Source organism: Dermacentor andersoni, chromosome 9, assembly GCF_023375885.2.
Source record: "Dermacentor andersoni chromosome 9, qqDerAnde1_hic_scaffold, whole genome shotgun sequence".
In the NCBI taxonomy this organism is placed as follows: Eukaryota; Metazoa; Arthropoda; class Arachnida; order Ixodida; family Ixodidae; genus Dermacentor; species Dermacentor andersoni.
This window is the reverse complement of record NC_092822.1, coordinates 138,373,475-138,386,698: the sequence shown is the minus strand read 5'-3', so window position 1 is coordinate 138,386,698 and position 13,224 is coordinate 138,373,475. Positions and strand designations below refer to the sequence as shown.

Genomic DNA, 13,224 nt, shown 5'->3' with positions numbered 1-13,224 from the left:
CAGTTACAGTTGCTCAGTGCGACTCCTTTAATTTGATACTCAGTTTTCCCTGGCCTGTGCACGTGGTTATCGCACATTTCTCCTTCTGTTCACGACACACTGCCACCCGCAAGCAAGATGGTCAATGAAGACAGCAGCGTCTAGTCATTTTCTAAACTTCTGCGAGTCTCATCATCCTGAACAAACTTGCTTAACCCCTTCTTGTGTATAAATTTCTCTGGCTGGTGGTGATTGAATCAGCGCGAATCATAGCCTTCGAGTCATCACATTCTGGGTCAACAACAGCCTGCTGGTGCTGGTGACCCACCAAGCTGGAACAGAAGGCCTGAAATCATGCAATGGCACACAGGCAACTGGAGGAACCATCGTATGAATTTTTTTCGTTTTCTTTTTGGACCTGTTTATGAAGCGCAGGTCGTCCTGGTTGTCGATGTAGGCACCACGAAGGCATCTGCTGGTAGATCAATGCGGTAGTATGCGGTACATCATGACAGTACCGGAGCCGTTGTACACTAAGTATGGACAGCTGGGCTAGTTAGTTTTGATTGGCATTATGAAACATCGTTCCAGCGCACTATTGAACACGGACTAGGAGAGAAGGACAACACAAACGCCAGACTTCAACTAAATTTTATTAACGGAAAACAGGAATTTATGTACACAGGGGGAGGGGGGAGCAGGGAGAGAAGGGGGGCGCTGTTAGTGCACCAGACCACCCAAAAAAATTTTCTTTGGAACGAGCAACAATTTTAGAGCCGTCAAAAAAAAGTGAAAAAAATGAAAATAAAAGTGAAACCGGGAAAAAAGGTGATAGAACTTTTTTTCCCATCACTCAAGTACAATCTTGCTCATCACCCGCCTTACCTAGCTGAATCAACACACACATTTGCCCTAGGATAATCAAGTTCTTTTTTCCCGAGCACAACAGAAGGAGCACTGACGCAGTAATCGTTTTCACGAGAGCTACAAAAGGCTTCAACAATTTCCCGGTTTTTCTGATTGCTGAATTTGCGCAACACACGTGTTCGTTCGAAAAACGCCTTGCATGCTGGCTTGTGCGAGCAACGGCGAATGTGGTCGGCTAAATGACCAGTGCCACTTAGTGAAGTAGCATTCCTGCGATGCTCTAGCAGGCGCTCATTCAGACAGCACCCAGTTTGGCCAATACATAGCATTTCCCACAGGCGAGGGGAATAATATACACAACATCAACGTCACATTCCACAAGGTCTTTGGTGTGTTTTATATTACAGGCTGGCTTCTTCTTGGATTCGTCTACTAGGCAACACATTCATCGTGTGCAGTGGTGCAGGGTGCAGCGGTGGTGTAGAGGTAGAGCATCCGCCTCGCGTGCAAGAAGACCGTGGTTTGAATCCCAGTGCCATGCAATTTTCCACCGGATTAAAAAAAAATCCGTATGTTGATAAAATTGCATAAACAGGCCTGGAGTGCGACCTGATCCCAGTGACCAGAACCGGTAACACACTCCCTCACCAGAGCAGGATTGGCCACCCTAGTGAAGTATTTGGCCACAACCTCCTATATGAATACAACAATCAAATCCTGGCCCTCAGCCCCCAGCAACTGCGAAGCAACTGACCATGGTGGCGGTCAGACCTGCAACGCAGCAGAGGGCGCTAAGAATCCCTGGTTCCAGACAGGCCACCATTAGAATCTGAACCTGGCAACGTTTAACACTAGAACGTTATCTATTGAGGCGAATCTAGCAGTGCTAGTGGAGGAATTAGAGGGCAGTAAATGGGATATGAAGGGCTCAGTGAAGTTAGGAGGACAAAAGAAGCATATACAGTGCTAAAACGCGGGCACGTCCTGTGCTAGAGACGAGAACTAGGAGTCGGATTCCTGATTAATGAGGATATAGCTGGTAACATACAGGAATTCTATAGCATTAACGAGCGGGTGGCAAGTCTTGTTGTCAAACCTAATAGGAGGTACAAATTGAAGGTCGTACAGGTCTACGCCCCTAAATCCAGTCATGATGACCAGGAAGTCGAAAGCTTCTATGAAGACGTGGAATCGGCAACAGGTAAAGTCAAAACAAAATACACCCCCGCAGGGGCATCTGCGTTAGCAGGCGTTTGGCGCGTTGCGACACCACGTACCCGAGCACACGAGGGTTGGGCCCTCCCGCGTGTAGCCGTGCGCGGCTTACCCGTGTCCGGGGAAAAGGGGATCCTGGGGGTTGAGCCAATGCCGGGTGTTTGGACCTTTACGGCCCCTCGGCGGCGGCAACACACCCCTTTGGCCTCGGCTTCACGTAGACGGCACCCCGTACTGACCCACCCGGGGGAAATCGGGAGTCGCCTTTTCCTGTCCTCCTCTCCAATCTTCGTCTTTCTCTCTCGCCTTTTTCATCTTTCCTGTCTTCTCATCACTTCTCCTCACTTCCGAGTTTCCCAGCGGCAAGGGTTAACCTTGTGTGGCTAACCAGCCTTGGTTATGCTGTATTTGGTTATAGCAGTGATGTACGGCTGGCGTTGGCAGGGTTTCTCTAGGAGGAGCTTCTGTCACGTCCCCCTGTTTGGCTCCATGGTGGGTGGTTGGCATTGCGGCTGAAAACCCAACTGTACTTATGGAAAATGCTTTTCCTAAACTCCCTGATCGCCCTCAGAAACGAGGGCGCACCGAAGAGGTCTTTCCGTTTTTCGGACGCCAAGTCCACAATTTTCCTCGTTTCCATGTGATCCATTCAGAAAAACCAGCTAAACCAGTGCGAACAGTATCACCGTTCCTTGTGTCGAAGTCTCTTACCGAAGTTTTTGGTCCAGGATATAAGGCGTCGAGGATGGCTAGCGGTGATCTCCTCTTGGAGCTCCGCGATCAGAAGCAATTTGAGAAACTGCCTCAACTAGTATCATTTGGGGAGACCCAAGTAGTAGTAACCCCGCACCGCACGATGAATACCTCCCGCGGCGTTGTCTCGGACGATGATTTGCTGGAGCTCACTGGGGCTGAACTCTTGGAGGGCTTCAGTGAACAGAATGTTATAAATGTCAAAAGAATTAAGATGAGGCGAGATGGCAAAGAAATCCAAACCAAACACTTGATAATCACCTTCGGTTCGAGTGTCCTGCCCGAATCAATCGAGGCCGGCTACATCAAGCTCCGTGTCAGGCCGTACGTGCCCAATCCTCTTAGATGCTTTAAGTGCCAAAGGTTTGGCCACAGTTCACAGAACTGTCGAGGCCGGCTGACATGTGCCAAGTGCAGTGACAATGAACATTCCTCCAAAACATGCCAGAACACTTTACATTGTGTCAACTGTGATGGAGAGCACGCCACGTACTCGCGGTCGTGCCCGTCTTGGAAAAAAGAAAAAGGAATTGTCAGGATCAAAGTGAAAGAAAATATATCGTTCAAGGAGGCACGTAGGCGGGTGACATACCTGCCTAAGAACACATTTGCCGAAGTGGCGCGTCAGGGGGCAGCGCCACAGTGGTCTCCGGCGGCTGTCCGACTCACACCCAGTGAGGTGGCAGTAACGCCATCCGCCCCCCTGGCGGATGCAGCTAGCGCTGCTACGCGAACCCAGCAGAAGGGGCCATCTACCTCCGGGCAGGTGACCTCGAAGGTCTCGTCCAACGTGCCGAGGCCTTCACGTCAAACAAAGCGCTCGGAAGAGCACGTGTCCAGCGCCTCGCAAGAGGCGATGGACACAACCACCACCAAGACGACGCCACCAGCACCTAAGGAGTGGCGAGGATCTCTCGATCGCTCCAAAAGAGATAAGACTCCCGTCACGGTGCCTGCAAAGCGCCAGTGAACTAACCTTTCCTTTCCTTTCCAGAACACACAGTATCCAACTCTATCAAAATGGATACACAAATTATGCAATGGAATGTGAGAGGTCTCATCCACAATCTTGACGACGTAACCGAACTCCCACACAAACTTAATCCAAAGGTACTGTGTGTTCAGGAAACGCACTTAAAAGCTACGCAGGCAAATTTTCTCCGGTCACACATTATTTTTCGTAAAGATCGTGACGAGGTCAACACCTCATCCGGCGGTGTAGCGATAATTGCCCATAAAACTGTTGCTTGCCAACACTTGCCGCTTCGGACGTCCCTCGAGGCAGTTGCGGTTGGCGCAATTCTTTTTAATAAGTTTGTAGCCGTCTGCTCTATCTACATACCTCCAAACTATCACATGAGTAAAATTGAATTCCACGAACTTATTAATCAACTTCCAGAGCCGTTTCTTATTGTCGGGGACTTTAATGCTCACAAAAGTCTCTGAGGAGATTCCAGGACTGATTCGAGGGGTCGACTGATCGAATCCTTTCTTGTTACGTCCGGTGTGTGCCTTTTTAATAAGAAAAAGCCCACCTACTATAATGTTGCGCATAATTCATACTCCTCCATAGATTTAGCACTTGGGTCTTCCATACTTCTTTCTTACTTAGAATGGAATGTTATAGAAAATTAATTTGGGAGTGACCACTTTCCCATAACTTTAAACTTACTAACACGACACGACACTCGTCCACAGGTACGTCGCTGGAAACTTGACTCTGCTGATTGGAAGCATTTTAAGGAATCTACTTACCTACACAAGATTTTATACGCGATTTTAGCATGGATAACGCTGTTGCATATTTTACCGCTTTTATTATTGATGCAGCTGAAAAGTTCATTCCACAAACAAATGGTCACTCACCTAAGAAACGTGTTCCTTGGTGGAATGAAGACTGCAGGGACGCACGAAAAAGACAAAATAAGGCGTGGGGCAGATTGCGCCAATATCCTACGGCGGAAAATTACATCGCATTTAAACACATCAAGTCACAAGGACGGCGCACAAGACGGCAGGCTAGAAGAGCAAGCTGGGAGAGGTTTCTCTCAGGCATCAATTCCTATACCCAGGAAGCTAAAGTATGGGATGGGCTGAGAAGGCTAAAAGGGCAGCAGATCAACCCATTACCCTTGATTGATGAGCGAGGGAATGCCTTGGAAAAGCAGGCCGATGCCCTTGGATTACATTTTGCACGTGTATCAAGTTCCATAAGGTATTCACAAAGATTCGTTCAATATAAGCAAATAGCAGAACTTCAGTCAATAAACCGTAAATGCAGACCAAATCTACCGTGCAACTGTCCTTTTAATATTGCCGAGCTTAGAGCTGCGTTGAGCTCGTGCATGAGCTCTCCACCTGGAGTTGACAAAATAATGTATGACATGATTAAAAACCTACACACTGATACACAGATGACACTTCTGGCACTTTTTAACTCTGTTTGGGCTGCTGGATACCTCCCATCCTCATGGAAAGAAGCTTTAGTAGTGCCGGTCTTGAAAAAAGGCAAGGACCCATCCGACGTTTCAAGTTATCGTCCAATAGCACTGACAAGTTGCTTATGCAAACTGTTCGAGAAAATGATAAGTCGTCGTCCTTTACATTTCCTTGAATCGAATAAAATGCTCGACCCTTATCAGTGCGGCTTCAGAGAGGGTAGGTCGACTACTGACCAGCTCGTGCGCATTGAGGCAGGCATTCGCGACGCCTTTATCCATAAGCAGTTCTTTCTTTCTGTTTTCCTAGAAATGGAAAAGGCATATGATACGACTTGGAGATATGGGATATTGTAAGACCTCTCAGAAATGGTTATTCGAGGGAATATGCTTACTGTAATTGAAAGTTACCTATGAAACTGTACATATTGAGTTTAGAGTGGGCAATGCTTTATCCAGGCCACTTGCACAAGAAACTGGGGTGCCGCAAGGAGGGGTATTAAGCTGTACCCTTTTTATAATGAAAATGAATTCCTTGCGCTTATATATACCGCAGAGCATGTTTTATTCGGTGTACGTAGATGACGTACAATTGGGTTTCAAGTCATGTAACCTTTCTATATGTGAGCGACATGTCCAGCTTTGCTTGAACAAAGTGTGTAAATGGGCAGAGGAAAATGGCTTTAAACTGAATCCTGTTAAAAGCTCATGTGTTCTTTTCACGTGAAAAAGAGGCTTATTTGCAGAGCCCAGCCTAGAACTACATGGACAGCACATACCAGTTGTCACACAACACAAATTTTTAGGAATCATATTAGATTGAGGCATATTAGATTGATCATCGTGGCATCGTCAAGCAACCTTCAAGATCCGACGCCCTATGTGCACCAGGCGTGTCATCTTATCAACTCGGTGACATCATCGGATACTGGCGAATTCAAGTATAAATACCGGAGCCTGTTGGAAGATTCTTTCAGTGGGCTTGGTGACACCGCTGGCAGACGGACGCTTATCCCAATTCTTTTTGTCCAGGTTGGTGACAAATATTTAATTTCTTCTATTAGAGACGATTCAGTCACATTGACGGTGTTGCCAAGCCCCCAGTGTGTGCTCTGTTTATTGTTTGATTGCGTGCATGTGATCAGATTGTTGCTAGTTACCTCCGGCGATATAGAACTAAACCCTGGTCCTTCTGATTCTGAGTCCGAGACGCACTTAAACAGTGAATTACTCAAAAAAATTTTGAAAGAGCAAACCAAGACAAATAAGACTCTAGTCGCACTGACTACAAACTTGAAACAGGTTGAATCAACGGTCGAAGGTATTCAAGCTAAGATTACAACTATTGAGCAAGAACTTTGCCGAATCGAGAAAAGCGAGCAAAGGTTGGAGAAGTGTGATGAAGCTTGCAGAAACACTACCAAACTAGTTCTTGAGTTAACTGCAAAGGTCGAAGACCTCGAAAATAGAAGTCGGCGTAACAACATTTTGGTTTATGGCGTAAAAGAAAAAGAGCGAGAAGACTCAAAAGAACTGGAACGGAAAGTAAACGAAGAAATTTTCAAGAACATCCTTGGTGTTGAAATCAATTCCATAGAGCGCATCCACAGAATTGGCGCCAAAAACGCACAGCGCCCGCGTCCTATCATTCTGAGGTTTTATAACTACATCGACAAAACTAAGGTTCTGTCTTCCTGCTTCAAATTAAAAGGTACGGAAATAGCCATTTCGGAGGACTTTTCTAAAAAGATTCGCGATATACGTGCGAAATTATGGCGGTCTGCCGCTGAAGCAAAGGACAGTGGTTCTAAAGTTTCCCTCGTTTTTGATAAGCTGAAAGTCGATGGCAAGCTGTATGTATGGGACACACTTAGAAATTGCAGAGTAGAGTTATCCCAATCCACTGCGCCTGCGAAATCCCAACAGTTGCCTTCTCAGTCCACTCGTGCGACCACCCGTCAGAGCGCTAAGAAATGACAAGTGTCTAGCAAGACGCTCCGGCTTGTTTCACTCAATGCACGCAGTGTTCTTAATAAGGTACAGTTACTTGAAGATGTAATTTTGACTTATCAGCCACATGTTTTAGTGATTACAGAAACCTGGCTACATTCAGATGTGCAAAATACTGAAATAGTTCCATCTTCCTACACGCTAATCCGTAGAGACAGAGGATCACGTGGTGGCGGAGTTGCAATCGCGATAAAAAACAACATTAAATTTACTCGCTTAGATGGTATCAACAATCACGAGAGCATATGGTGCAAATTGAAATTTTTCGATAAGAATATAACTTTGGGTGGTGTCTATCGTCCTCCGAATGCTCCCCCTGAGTATATAGAAGCACTATATGATTACTTGCTGCGAAATACCAATTCACGTTCAAACATCCTTATCACTGGCGATTTCAACTTACCCGGCATTAATTGGTCCAGTCTTTCCCATGACGGCAAGGATTCTAAAAATGCTGAGCCTCTACTACTAACTGCGTTTACCTTTTCCTTAAACCAACTTGTTTCCGAAACTACCAGGATTTCCAATTCTTCTTCTATTCTTGACCTTGCGTTTGCAAGCAGTTCGCTCCCAAACTGCTCTGTTAGTATCAGAGATGGGATATCTGATCATAAGTTACTCGTGTTAACATGTCCTATTTCTGGCTCATGATCACACGTCAAGCCTTCTAACATTTTTATCAGGGACTACACGCATGCGGATGACAATGCAGTAGTCAGCTATATGGAATCCATGTTCCCATATTTTAATGAAATAAGAGATGTTAAGGAGTTATGGTCATGTCTTAAAGAAATGATATTTCATTGTGAGCGCAGTTATGTGCCGTTAAAAAAGAAACGTGTCAACAGGGACTACCCATGGATGAATCGTGATTTGATTCATCTAAAACGCAAGATTAAACGCTGTCGTAAACGTGGTAACAAACAACAGCTTCCAAGTCTTGTACAAACATTTCAGGAAAAAGTGCACGCAGCAAGAAACCAATTTTTTTCCTGCACTCTGTCCTCTTTCATGTTAGAACAACCCAAAAAATTTTGGCGTTATTTGTCTAAAGATAAAAGCGGTATCACAGAAATAAAAGAATCGGGCGTAATCATCGATGACCCCTCCATAATTTCTGAAAAATTCAACGCATTCTTCCAGTCCGTTTTCACGCTGACGGCGTCACACGCACATTTGCCATCTTATGCACTTCTTGAACCAATGCCTGAAGTAAACTTAAGCAAAGAGGGCATTCTTCACCTTTTGTGTACACTTGATATAAAAAAATCACCCGGTCCTGACGAAATATCAAACGTTTTTCTTAACAGATATGCGACTTGGGTAGCAGAATATTTGTATAAAATATATACAGTCTCGTTAGAATCTTGTGTGATACCCGATGACTGGCGCTCCGCAAGAATAGTCCCAATTTACAAGACTGGATCACCATTAGAATTAAACAACTACAGACCAGTTTCCCTAACATCCACAATTTGTAAGATGTTAGAACATATTATATTTAAGGTGATTATGATACATCTCGAAAATAACCAACTGCTTCATGACAATCAACATGGCTTTAGGTCCGGTCTGTCCACTGCAACTCAGCTAGCCGAGATAACCGATGATTTCGTAAATTCCCTAAATTTGAAGGGTCAGATTGACGCAGTGTTTTTAGATTTTTCAAAAGCGTTCGACGTTGTTCCACATGATGATTTAGTAACTAAACTGCATGCTATTGGTATTGAAGACAACATTGTTCGCTGGATAGCATGTTACTTAGCTTCAAGGAAACAATACGTGGCCGTTAACAACTGCATCTCTGATACACTAGATGTACACTCAGGAGTACCACAAGGGTCGGTGCTCGCTCCATTGTTGTTTCTGGTCTATATCAACGATATCTATTTTTCAGTGCAACCTCCTGTAAAGATCCGACTGTTTGCGGACGATTGTGTCGTTTATTCCAGCATAAATCAACACGCTGATCAAGTCAGACTAAATGATGCATTGCATTCAATCAGTGCATGGTGTGATAAATGGGGCTTGAAACTCAATACTTCGAAAACGGCAAGCATAACATTTAGTAACAAAAAAGAACCTGTACAATTTGCTTACATCATTAAAAATGCTTATATTAAACAAACTAACCAGGTGAAGTATTTAGGTGTTACACTCACAAGTAATTTGAGTTGGGAACCCCATATAGATAATGTTTGCAGTAACGCACTGAAAAAGCTGGCATTTTTAAAACGAAAACTACGTCATGCGTCACCTGCTGTAAAGTTAACAGCATACAAAGCTCTCATTAGGCCAAAATTAGAATATGCGGACCTAATCTGGAGTCCGTATCAGCAATACTTAATTAAAAAAATAGAAAGGGTGCAGAACATGGCCTTGAGGTTCATCTATTCTACCTATTCGCGCTTCTCGAGCGTATCAGTTCTTCGCGATAAAGCGAAGGTGAAAAAACTCGATCATCGCAGAATGGTATCCAGATTAAAATTTATCTATCAGCTTTACCATGGTCACTTTAACATATAGCGTGAACGTCACATAACCGAGCCGTCAATACGCTTTGCCCGTACACAACACAACAAAACAGTTATGCAACCATTTAGTCACCTTCGCATGCATCAATATTCCCTGTTTCCTCATGCTATTTCATTGTGGAATAAATTACCACAAGAAATAGTTAGCGCTAATACCACACAATCGTTCGTTCATCTTGTGAATGGTTTTTCTTTTGATTAATAGCGTGCACATAGGGAAAGCAATTAATTAATCATTGTCTGTGTTTTGTAATAAAATTAGGTGAAAATGCTGAATTGAGTGACCTGTTGTGTGTACATGGTTTGTCAGTACTTGTTGTTGAGTTGCAAACTACAACTGTTGTTCCTATATCGTATTTATGTTGATAAGTCTAAATTTCAAAGGCTGATGTTCCTGTATAATATATTTTATATATCTTTATTATTGTTCTGTATTCTATTTTTTTTTTTATTATTTCCAGCCTTGTTTTGTTACTATTGATGTAACCACTCCTGCTTGGGCCCGAATAGGGCCTGCAGTATTTGTAAATAAATAAATAAATAAAAATAAAAAACTGACCTTCATTCCACAGTTAAAGCACCTAAAAGAGAAATGTCTAAAAACAATGAATCTTCTTAAACTTTTATCACATAAAACATGGGGCAGCGACAGGAAGTGCCTGATGAACGTTTACAAAAGTCTTATACGCACACGCTTAGACTATGGGGCCATAGTATATCAATCTGCCAGTCCAAGCGCCTTGAAGATGCTTGACCCTGTTCACCATTTAGGTATCCGCTTGGCGACCGGTGCCTTCAGGAAAAGTCCTGTAGAGAGTCTCTACGTTGAAGCTAATGAGTGGTCGCTTTATCTTCAGAGGTCATACTCCAGTTTCATGTACTTTCTAAAAGTGAACGCGAACCGCAACCATCCCTCTTATGTAAGCATAAACGACGTGGCATCTGCACTGCTCTTTAATAATCGACCTGCAGCAAGAGAACCATTCTCTCTGCGCATTAGAAAGGTTGCTGAGGAAATGCAAGTTCCGATTCTTCAGCAAAACCTGATGGTCCCAGCTAAGCAATTGCCGTCATGGCAGTGGAAACCCATAGAATGTGATACATCATTCGTAGAGGTGACGAAACACGCCCCACAGGCACATATTCGAATGCACTTCTTGGAACTTCAATCGAAGTACTCGTGCATAGAGTTTTACACTGACGCTTCTAAGTCACATGCCGGAGTGTTTTATGCTGCAATCGGACCATCCTTTTCCGAGTCCGATGGACTGAACCCGGAAACAAGCATATTCACCGCGGAAGCTTATGTAATTCTATCTGCTGTTAAACAAATCAAGAAAAGAAAGTTGCACAAAGCCATCATATACACCGACTCTCTAAGCGTCGTAAAAGCCCTAATGTTCCTCCACAATCATCGAAACCCTGTACTTACTGAGCTTTATTCCGTTATTTGCACATCGTACATATCTCAGCAGCAACTCATAAGATGCTGGGTACCTGGACTCAGGGGCATTGAGGGTAATATGCTGGCTGACCAAATTGCCACATCAATAGCTTCACAAGATATACATTCTACCACTACACTACCTGCGTTAGACCTAAAGCCTTTCATCCGAAAGAAACTCAGAAGCCACTGGCAGCGCTTATGGGATGCTGAAACAAATAATAAGCTTCACTTGATTAAGCCAAAACTGGGTTATTGGCCCCCCACAACAAAAACACGACGAACAGAAGTCCTATTCTGTCGTCTCAGAATAGGACACACATATGCCACACGCAGTTTCTGCTAACTGGAAATGAGCCACCATCCTGCGGTAGATGCGGTGAAAGGCTCACCGTCCTCCATGCCCTCCTGGAGTGTCGGGAAGCTGAAACAGAGAGAAAAAAACACTCCGCTAGCATACCGGCAGCACATCCCCTTTCATCCTGTAATGTTTCTTGGTACAGAACCGTTGTTTGACACCAGAGCAGTCCTAAGCTTCTTAAACGATGTTGTCTTGCATGTTGTTAGCCCTACGAATTTGTAGCACATCCTCTCTCCAGAGGATGCCGCTGCGATAATTTATTTTTGTACAGCACATGCCTTCAGGCCCTTCTGTTTCAAGGGCTCTCTAAGGCAGTAGTGCGTCTTGCAAATGCTTGCCTACATGTATTTTAAGATATGATCAATCTATCACAATATATCTTTTGTGTTCTTAGTAGTACTCATTAGTCATTGCCATAATTTTATGACATATAGCTTTTATGCACTTTACAGACATCGCTATTAGGCCCCTTTACAGCTACGTCACAAGAACTCGCGAAACTCATCTACCGACTGCAAACTCATCAATGCTGACCTGGCGCTCTTTGGTCATAATTGGCCCTTGCGCCATAGAACAACAAATTCATCAACAAAATACACTATACTGATGGGTGACTTCAATGCCAGGGTAGGCAAGAAGCAGGCTGGAGACAAGTCAGTGGGGGAATATGGCATAGGCTCTAGGAATAGCAGGGGAGAGTTATTCAGTAAAAGCTCATTAATTCGAACCGCAAGGGGAAGCCGCTTCAGTTCGAATTAACGAAAGTTCGAACTAACGAAAGTGAAAGAGAACAACAGTACATTGCGATTTGGAAGCAGTAGGGCATGTCAGAAATTTAATGCTTGAAAACGTCCGTGATCATAGTCTGCCTTTTTTCCTTGAAGGCGACAGCTAGCACTTCTTGCTCGAACGAGCGAATGTAGCGGAAGGCCTCCTCTTCGCCTTCTTCAAAACTGAAGAAGAGACGGGCAGCATTCAATGCAGCCATGACCTCCACAACGGAGGGCCACACTGGTGCTTCGTCTTCCTCTTCCTCATCATCACTGGCAGCGACAGGTTCAGCGCTTCTGAACTGAGAAATTGTGTCCCCATCTTTCAGCGCACCACACACCACTGCACCCTCGTCCACGTCGACATACTCAGCAAAGAAGATTTGCAAAGCCCCCGATATTTGCGACGGGCAAGAAGTCTTGGAGGTCAACGTAGAACGGAGAGAAGGCAGCCGCCGCTGCGTTTTGGCCGACACTGAGCCAGTTATATTTTTCCCGATTTTGCCTTTTCTCGCCGTTCTCTCCGTTCCAGAGGCGACGCAGCCTTGTGTGTAGGCAGTATGCGTGTTTCTCTGGCCGTGTGCCAGGCACCAAGTTGCTGGCACTATGGCACGTAGTTCCAATTATCCATATCGTGGCGGAACCTTCTTGCGTTCGAATTAATGGGCTTTTTTATGCATAGACTTCTGTGGAGCTTGGCCGGGCCAAATCGTACAGTTCGAATTATCCATTAATTCGAATTATTGAAGTTCGAATTAACGAGCTTTCACTGTAGTAGAATTTGCAGAACAAAATAATATGCGGTTAATGAATACCTTCTTCCGCAAGCGGGATAGCCAAAAGTGGACGTGGA

The 13,224-nt window shown here is 44.5% G+C and overlaps 1 protein-coding gene across 3 annotated transcripts in view; it reads left to right on the top strand.

Annotated features, from left to right (window-relative positions):
- Positions 1-13,224, top strand: part of LOC126529762 (G-protein coupled receptor-associated protein LMBRD2B) — a 342,033-nt gene that overhangs the window by 176,824 nt on the left and 151,985 nt on the right. The gene's annotated exons all lie outside the window — the stretch shown is intronic.